Below are 10,848 nucleotides of genomic sequence, written 5' to 3'. Positions count from 1 at the left end.
AAAGACAAGATGACTGATAGTTGGCTACTTCCTTCTTTCAAGTTTTTACATTTTTGTGTAAGTTTTGCTAAGTTTGTTATCTTTTTTTCAAGAGTATACTAAGAATGCACATGGAATTATGTCTATTATTTCTATTTTTGTACTAATCTGTGACACAATCATATGATTTATTAACATTCCATAATTCTGTACTTATTTTGAAAAGACATGTTCCTACTACTGCTTAGTTCATTAAAGATGATTGACTTGCATTCAAAGGGAAGCATCACTTTTAGGACCAGAAGGTAATGATTGAAAAACCTAAGGTAAAACCTTCAGAATGAAGCAGAAGTAATCTCAATCTAAACTACCATAATCCCTCACATTTCTGTAAGGATCTATAGCTTTTCAGGCATTTTCAGATATATCATCTCATTTGATTTTGATGACTACCCTATCAAGTAGGTAAATAGAGATTGATAACTCCATGTTGAGAATGAAAACCTGACTCAAGTTATCTACCCCAACCAAAATCACATAGTGAATAAGTGACAGAGCTGGACCTTGAAATTAAATCCCTTGGTTCTGCATTCTGCTATAAGGTTGTTGGAGTAAAACAGAACTCATAGGGTAGAAATCTGTGAGAGCTTATTGATAGAAAGTTATAAAAAGTCTTTGAAATCTAGATAATGAATTGTTAAACTTTCCACTAGTTGACAAAAGTAAATGCCCTATAGAAAAAAAATTAAAAAGGGATATATCTATTGTCTAAAATAAAAAGATGATGCCTAATTATATTTTTAACACATTTCCCTTTTATAAGTATAAAAATATTTCAAAACATTAAAGAATATTTTAACTTAAAAATGAATAGCTCCTTTTCTCACTGGCCTAGCATAATTAATTGGATTTACTAGTGCAAATTCTGATTTTGACTTATCCATTTCTATAATATTTTATATGGTCTCAATCATAGAAAACATATTATCTCCTGTTTCCACCTAATGTTATATTATAAATATTTTTCATGTTATTTTTGTACTATTACAAATATTATAATGATCATATTTATAAACAGAGCTTTTTTCCTTTTATTGAAAAAAAAATCAAAGTGGGAGTAGTGATTCGAAAAGTATGACTATTTAAAAGTTTATGATACAAGGTGCCATGTTGCTTCTCAAAAAAACTGTGAAATTTAAGAGTTATTAGCAATGTAGTAACCCACCTCTTTCACTGCGACTCCACACTGTCAATTGCTCAGGCCAAAAACATTGAAGGCATTTTTGATGCCTCTCTTTCTCTCATCAGCAAATCCTATTGGACCTACTTTCAAAATGTATCCAGAATCTGACCATTTCTGATCACCTCTACTGCTATCTAGCCTCTCTTCAGGTTTTTTTGCTTCTACCCTGTGCCTCATAGAGTTTATTCTCATCTTGTCTGCCAACCATAGTGCTGACAAAATGTATACGGGGTTTAAATCAGAAAGACCAATTATGAGGCTACTGCTATAATTCAGTGAGAGACAATAGTGGCTACAAACCAGGGTGATAATACTAGAGGTGATGATAAGTGATCAGATTCTAAATATACTGAATATATTTCCAAGATAGAGTCAAAATAATATTCTAACGGATGGAAGTGAGATGTGAGAGATGTTATGTTAAAGATATAAATGTGGGGAGTTGTTGACATATGGAGAATATTTAGAACCATGAGACTGGGTAAGATCCAAGAAAATGAGCATCAATGTTATTAGAGTGTGGAGAACAGTGAAGGAACCAGCAAAGGAGCCTGAGAAGGAACCATCTATAAGGAAACTAGAAAACCAGGGGCGTTTAGTGTCCTGGAAGCCAAGTGAAGAAAGGAGCTAGTGGATTGACTATTAACAAATACTGATGATAAGTCAAGTAATATGAGACTGAGAGGTGAGCAGGGGATTTAGTGAAGGGACTTTATGACCTTGACAAGAGCAATTTTAGTGGTATGGTCAAGATAAACCCTGACTGAGATAAATGTAAGAGAGAATAGAAAGAGATAATACGGAGTCAATAAACACAGGCAATGTTTTTGTAGAATTTTGCTGTAAAGCAAAGGAGTGGATTGGTGAGGAAAGAGGGATTGAGAAAAGATGTTTTTGTTTTTTTTAATTTTTATTCATTTATTTTTATAATGAGGACACAACCTCATATTAATGAGTGTATTCCAGAGGGAGTAAAAAAAATATATCTGTGGACGAGGAGTGATGTGCTTGAGCAGATGATGAAAATGGGACCCTGTGCATAAGGTGGAGAGAGAGGCTTTAGATAGGACCATTAAATTTTATTTCTGATTGCAAGCAAGAAAGCATAAGATATTATAGCAGCAACTGATGGTGGGTAGATGGGTGAGGAAATCTGTGCAGGATCTTTTTTGATTTTCAAATTATTTTAGTGAGATCAGAAGCAAGGAAAGAAAGGTGGAGAGAATGTGTTTAGGTTTGAGATAGAACAGGAAAATGATAACTTATATGGGAGTGTGGGGTCACAGATGATCATTCATGGGACTGTAAAGCCTGATGTGGTTGCCTATAGACATTAAGAGTGTGTTCGAGGTTCATGGTCACAAATTCAAAGTAAGATCAATCCATGAAGCTGTGATTTTTCCTCCTGTTGCATTTAGCTGTAACAGTGCAGGTGTGGAATGACGGGAGTTAAATTTAATCATGATTTTGCCAAGCAACTACAAAGAAAAGATTAAGTGGGGCAAGGAACTTTGGAATACAATCAACAGAGTCATCGTAATGACTGACCACAGAATTCCGCCAAGCTAAGAAGTAAGGCAAGGACGTCAAGTGATAAAGGAGAAGAGAAAGGAGCTGAGGTCAAAGGATTGGAGGTCCTGGTAGAATTAAAGAATCACTGAAGTTGGGTTTCTAGAGGACGTACACAGGAAAGAGAGAAGGTGGTAGGCAGAGAGCGGATGCCTGGAATTGAGTTTGTGGAAGGTTTATAGTTAGTTGGCAATAACAAGATCTTGTTCACATCTCACAGCTGATCAATAGCTTCCAGTGGCTTGCCTTTGCAAATAAAATAAAAGTTACAGTCCTTACATTAGCTTAGAGACACTCGGTCCTCAGGCTATTGCTTGCTGTTTGCCCCTCCCTGAACTTCACCTCTCTACCTTTTCATCCTCATCTCTTAAAATCCTCTCTAATTCATTGTACTTCAGCCACCCTGACCTCTGTGCTGCTCCTTGAGGCAAATCCCTGCCTCGAGGCCTTTGTGCTGATTGTCCCCCCAGATTCTTCCCTCCTCCCCTCCAAAATATTTGCCTAATTGTCACCTTTTCAAGGATACCTTCCTCTGGACCATTCTAATTAAATTTATAAAATACCATAGGCCCTAATGCTTCCCATCCACATTTCTCCTTGTTTTTTCCTCCATATCATTTGCCTTCTTCCAATATTAAACAACATACTTACTCCATTTATTGTATCTCTTTCCTCCACTGGAATATGAGTTGCATGAGGATGGAGTTTGTTTTAATTATAGCTGTTTTCTCAGCATCTAGCATAGTGTAAGGACTCAACTGATATGCATTATATGAATTACCTTTGTTCATTGTCATAATTTAAATTTTGCTATATTAATATGTATAAACTTCACTATGTTTTTATTTTAATTTTCTGACAATATTTTTAAAATTGCCTGTGTGTGTGCTCTTTGTATTTGAAAAAAATCCCACTTACTATGAACTTGGGGTGAGAGGGGTAGAATCAGTTTAAATTGTACAAATAACTTATAAAAAGATACCACATAATATAGAGATATAATATAGATATATAGAGATGTAATATAGAATAATGTCCACTATTTTGAAACTCTTTCACGCAGCTGAGTTCTAGTTTTCCAAAGGGTAGTTGCAGTGAACTTTTGGGTCATTTTGATTTACTAATTCTATAATTGAAATCTAAAATGTGATGGTAGGGGCTTCCCCTCTTAATTTCACATGTTTCTCTGAGACTTTATAGAAATATTGATGTTTGAGCTAACACTAGGAAAAAATAGTGGTGTTACACCAAAGAGTCTTCTAGTTAAGAAATAAGCAAACTTAGGTGAAACTTTTTCTTTCAGATTACAAGTATCTTGGTTATCTGCAGACAGTTTTCACATTGCTGTGCTCCAGTGATAACCTATACTATCAAAAATCTATTCGAATGATTATTATCTCACTATAGCTGATATTGGAAAAGGTCACCCTGAAAACTAAATTTGAGAAGAAATAAAATGTATTATCAAAATAAGCCTACGTCGTAAAGACAAAAAGTCCTATACACAAATATGTTTCTCACAGAGTCATGGGTTAGCAATTCTGAAACTACCTTACTTGTATACTAGGACTGACAAATAAATAAATATATTGTCAGTAATGAGTGCCAAGTTTCCTACTGTCGGGGGAGGAAATTACAAATAGAAAAGGGGCAAGGACCCTATTATGTTGGATTAGAGTGAGAGATATTGATATAAACTTATGAATTTTAACATTTATACAGATACAGAAATAAACATAGATGCACAGGTATGCATGCATGGGTACACATGCATATGTTTTCTAGTTTTGTCCACTGAAAGAGTCTAAAAGCAATGATACCTTAATAGCAATGAACACAGCTAGCTCCCAGATTTGTTGGTTTCTAAACACCATTCTCCAGTAACGAAAATGAGGACTCCTTAGAGAAGCAGCATGTACTGAGGCTGGGGAAGGGAAAATATAAGCTGATACACAAGAAGCAACCTAATGGCCAAAGTCAAAAACTTTGAGCAATAAAATTGGATTAAAACTCATAAAATAAAAAATATTCATAAATCCATACTTATATTTTAAAAATTGAATAAATAAATCTATGGGAGAGAGACTACATCTCTTCCTTGGCTTTCTATACAACTGCTGTCACTTTCTTTTCCTCTCGAGACAGCATGCAAGTTGAGTTATCTTGAGTTATCTCTTAGCACTTAAAATTCTGCCACAGAATTCTGGAAAGCCAGAAGAAAAATTCATTTTAGCTCTGCTCCCAGTATCCTGCCTTCTCTCCTTCGATGGGTGCTAGCTCTGCTTCCCCAGTTATATAAGGTCTTCAAGAAACCACGGGCTGGTTTTATCTGTTTGCCTCTATCTTATCCAAGCAGCTTGAGCACAATTTAGGGAGACCATTCACCATGTGGTTTGGATGCGACAAGCTGAAGAAAAGGAGTAGAGGAATCTTACACTCCGGCTAACTGTTCGCATATTGTCACTCTCCTTTGTGGTATCATCTTTCCAAGGCCAGAAAATTGCTTCGGTCTCCATTTCATTTTCTCTTATGCTTCCCTGTATTCTAATTTTATCCTGGCCAGTAAAGAATGGTACTTTTCCATTGCCTCACTGTTCCTATAGCAGAATCAAAGATAGCCCTTATCCAATCTCTCACTTCACCCACAAGGGCCAAAATCTTGAGTTTGAGATTCTCACCAAGGTATTCTCTGCCCAGATCCTTTCTGAGGGAGCTGTCATTTGAACAGTTAGACTACCTCAGGCTGCACAGCATTTACAAGAACAGACACAGAAAACAACTGTATGGTGTTCAATCGAGTGGGTTAATGGTACAAAGACAGATGGCCATAAACTGACTAATGAGCTTGAGGAAGTACAGACAATGTGAAGTATAGGCCCAAAGCTCCAGAAAGGCCAAGGGGCAGAAAGGCAGTCACTTTTGCTTGTGTTGCAAAGATACAAGCTGATCACTGGAAGCAGAGAGCCACCATTCCACACGAATACAGATTTCAGTGAGCGTCTGACTGGCATTACCTCACCCCAGAGCAATAGCCAGCAATAACAGATTGTCCCAATACCAAGCCAAGACTGTTAGCCAAAAATGAGAATTAGAGAGACTCATTTCTCATATTCTCTCTAATCGGGCAGCACGTTAAAATACTACAGCAAAAGTGAAAGGCCTGTCTCTGAAAAATACTCAGTTATTAATTTTCATTGCATCCGATGCCTGTCAAGCTTTATAAAAACGCTTCTGCCTTGGGGGAAAGTGTTTTGGAACACTTTCCTTTCCCCAGTGCCCAGGCTTACAGAGCACCCACTACTCAGACACAGGATTAAAACAGCTCACACTTGAGTTCCTGGTCCACTGCAGTACGTTTAACACCAAGTTCATGATTTCCTAAGAAGAGAGCATCGAGCTTCTTCCAAAATTCAAGAAAATAGCAATTTTAAAGAGCTGGCCATAGCTAGTGTAATATACCAAACAATTACATTTTGCCTGTTTCACAGTGTCATTAGTTTTGCGAGGTCACTCATAAAATTACTAATTCAAAAATTTCAGCTTCATGCTGAATTTTAATGATGAAATTCTAAAATGCTATGGTACTTCAGATTCCTGACAGCTGGTTCTTTTGCCTATTGCCTAATGCCTACCCACTGGATAGGCACTGGGATGGATTTCACCCCACCATCAGTCATGCCATAAGGCATCTGGTCCTTTAAAGTATAAAGGGATTTGGGTCTTCATTTTATGCTTCTTCAGCCATGATGTACAGAGGAGGCAGATGGTCTTTTATAACAAAATAACCTATATGGTGTCTTTTGTTATCAGACATTTATTCCATGTCATATGATGAAAATAATAGAAACTGTTAAAGAGGAACGTTCTTATACCTTTAATATACAGCCAACTTAGAATTGTATTACTTTTTGACAAACTGCCAAATCAGAGAACAGATAACATATAAACTTCCAAATTAGTATGAAGATAGATTGTGTTTCCAAGCATGAAAATGACTTTTCTAGTCTGGTTACATTTATGGCTTTAACAGACAAATGTAGCTCCACGGCGAAGCAATGTACTATTGGGTATAAATGACTTCTGTTCTACTTGGCCCTTCAGAGTAGATGCTGTGTCTTGTTCTGCACTGAGAATTCAAGCCCTAGTATCCCTAGTGCAAATGTTTGTTGTCTGACACATTTTGTTCGGTTTGCGTAAAATAAGAAACTACTACATTTACAAATACAGTTGCATCAAAAAAAAAATGTATCTTCAAGAATGTTACTTCTCAGCTTCTTTTGGAAAATCTTGTCCTTTCAAAGTGCATATTCAGACCTTCTCCATTTGTCAAGAGTCATTTCTTACATTCATGATTTCTGACTTGGAACAGTAGAATACTGCTGCACATCCCTAGGTGCTTCTTTGCAACAGCCAATCAGTTCTTTATATTTAACACTGTCATCTTCCTCCCAGAACACAAATTATCTGTATGAAGTAAAAGTTCACAAATTCTATCCCTGACTTAAGATTCCATCAAAATATTCTAATATACTATTTCTCATAGATTATCTAGTAAATATCAAAGTATTGTTGTCATTCATCATCCAAAATTGCTCCCTTTGTACAATTTCTTTCTTCTCCCTACTTTTTATCCTGAAGTACTTAAACACGGATGGTTGAAATTCTTCTTTCCTCTTAGAAAATTAAATTTAAGGAAGTCTTTATGTTAATAGTAGTAATTATTTTCTATTATTATATGGATGTTTAATATATGCTAGACAATAAACCAAGCACTTTGCATGTATTATTTAATACAACACAAAGAAAGTCTTAATATTATTTCAACTTTGCAAATTAAAGGAACTAAGGCTTACAGAACTGAAATGCTTTGCAAAGATAATAGAGTAAGATAAAGCAGCATGGTTACAGACCAGATATGCCTACCTCCAGACCCACATAGAACACCACACAACACTTTTCAGCCCTTCTTCTGTCAGCTTGTTATCCTGCTGTTCCTGGCACCTTGGGTATTTTGGCTCCAGGAAACTGCCGTCATCATCTCAGTGAACTCCTCAGTTCTACCACCTAAATCTGCCATGATTATATTATTATCTGACTTCTCTGTCTCTAGGGTTGAGAACACCCCAAGTTTCAAGCATATATTTTACAATTCTGATAAGAATATACCTTATCAGTTCTAACATACCTTCTTTCTAAGGTGAAAGAAGAAAAATTCTCAATTTTACCTGTAAGTCACCTATAATTATGTAGTATCTTATATGGACATTTTTCTCTCCATTACTGGTAATGAAAGTAAGATTTGAGAAGGTCAGGTATAGGCCTTAAGAATACTAGTAGATTTTTTTTTTTTTTACTACTTTCCAATACTTTCTGAATGGATCTCAGTCCTTTGACTTTGCAGATAAGCTAGTTGCTCCTGATAACTTGCTGTGACCTTGCACCCACTGGAAAAAACAGAACATATAAATACCTGTACACTTTGTTACCAAAAGAACTGTATAAATCTATCAGTTTATAATTCTTACTAGTATAAGTTTTAGTCAGAAGAAATAGCATATAAATAATGAAAAATATCTAATTATCTTTGAGAAAATTCTAAATCTCAATCATCTCCTCTAATAAACAACAGCTCATAGAAATTAAAGAAGCTGATTTTAGAAGACTAATCAAAATTCACAGTAAATTATTTATATATAATGCATTTGCTGGAGCTAAAGCTGAAGTGTTTTTCAAGAGAATAAATATGTTTTAATATTGACTTAAACTACATGCCCTAAGTTCAGGTTTCTTTGGCCAGTGTGCAGAGATATTCTGAATCACCACTTACTTGGTTTACAAAAGTGCTGACTTTTCCAAGGATTACTCTCCCCTGGATCTGAACATCCTCAAGGCTACTTACCTGTGCAACACAACTGTGCTTCATGCTCTGCCCACTCAAAAGTCCTAACTAAACACCCTAATAGTCTCTAAACCTGAATTAAGGATTCTTACCTTTCTGTAATAGAACTTCTGTTTCCACTTTCTTTTTTATCACCCTGAGTCTCTATCCCGTCAGTTCTGGCTGCAATTACTGATATCACATACTAGATGGCTGATGATAAACAACAGAAAATTACTTCTCACAGTGCTGGAGACTGGAAGTTTGAGATCAGCGTGCCAGTATGGTTGGGTTCTAGTGAAGCCTTCTTCACAGTTGCAGACTGCTAACTTCTCGTTATGTCCTCACACAGCAGAGAGCAGAGAGAAGAAGCAAGCTCTCGTATGACTCTTATAAGGACACTAATCCCGTTTATGAGGGCTCCATCCTCATGACCTCTTCTAATGTTAATTACTTTCCAATGGCCCCACCTTTTAAAACCATAACACTAGGGGTAGGGTTTTAACATATGAATTTATATGGTACAAAAACAGTCACTCCAAAAAAGTCCCTAATAAGTGAGAAAACAGTATCTCACACAGAATCCAAGTCCTTAACTGTGGTTCTCTCTTAACCAAAATTATCTCCATCATTCAACCATTGTACTACTCATCTCGAGTTGCTATGCAATGCCTCTCTCTATCATAGGCTATAGTCTATCTCGAACTACTAATGTCTTTTGCAGAGTGAATTATCCTCACTCTCCAATGCTAATGCCTTGGGTTTTCCAACATCTTCCTACCACATCTCCAGTTTTCACCTGCTTCTTGGTCATAAACATGTGCTTCAGATGTTTATTCTTGAACGGGAAGAATCATACAGCAGAGAGATGTGGATGCCTACCCACTTTCATCATTCCTACCAGGTGGCACAGCAATCTGGGAGTGTTGCACCACTCAGGGTGGTCAAGTGCAGCCTTGAACTACACTTGGAAGCATGTTCATTCTAGTCTTCTGTAATGATTCTTTGTACATTAATATGACTTTTCTCTCAAGAACTGTGTCGCTCCTTCTTGCAATATATAGCTTTAGGGGGTGGGGGACATCGCAATCCCTCAACCCCGTCTGTATCTTTCTATACCCTAATATTTCAGGGCAACTCTGGTAAATCAGGAAAAGGTTACAGCCTTTCCTTTGATAATTTTTTGACAATTAAATGATTTGTCTCAGACTAGAGAGAAGAGTTCTAGAAGAGTATAACTAATTTTATGTGCCTGTGTGAATCTCAGCTAAAACACCTTCCTTTACTTCTAGTTATTAAGAGTACCTAAGTAATATTCACAAATATTACTTTGAGACAGAAATGTCATTAATATATCACCAAAAACTTTTTTATTCTGATTGGGATTAGAGGTAGTTTTCTCAATAAGCATGTATAGCAAGAGAGAGTACTTAAGGGGATAGAGGATATAACAACCCATATTCATGTACATGTCCTGTCAGATGTAATAATCAAAATTATTAGTATACCTCCCCTAAATTGTTGGTAAGTGATTTGGTTAAGAGTGGAGCTGGGAATAATCCACAAATGTTTCTTCATGGTCTCTCTTCACCAATAACAAGAGAATGTTAATGCAATTTTCTCAATGTATTAAAATTAATTATTCATACTTCCATTCTGGTCATGGTAAACCAACCCTCTCACTAAGTATAACTAGAAACTCTGGACAAAAAAAATATGGTTGTTGGCATCAGAGTACTAAGTCAGTGAAGACTCTCTGACAGAATAAACCCAGGTTGTTGAACCTAGCATTTGAGACCACATTTCTACCAGGGGATATCTGCCAGATCTAGAACAGGGGTCAAGAATCAGGTTGCTAACGCATGATTTCAGAAACAAAAACTATTTCTGGAAGATCCTAATTTCAAAATTAGTTACAAAGTTTAGATACAACATCCAAGAGTTAATCAAAAAGAGCCTGACCCATGAGTAAACAAAGCAATGTGACTGCAAACCAAGGGAAATACAGACGATAGGAATAGACATACAGACTGTCCATATAATCGAGCTGTCAGATAAAGACTTTAAATGTAATTAACATAGTTAAGAAGATAAAAGACAAAATTAGGATTTTTTGTAGTAAGCTGGAACAGATAAATAAAAAAACAAATAGAAATGCTACAATTTAAAAAATAATAAA

The sequence above is a fragment of the Pteropus medius genome, unplaced genomic scaffold (assembly GCF_902729225.1).
Source record: "Pteropus medius unplaced genomic scaffold, Ma_sr-lr_union100, whole genome shotgun sequence".
Lineage (NCBI taxonomy): Eukaryota > Metazoa > Chordata > Mammalia > Chiroptera > Pteropodidae > Pteropus > Pteropus medius.
Note: the sequence above shows the minus strand (reverse complement) of the source record.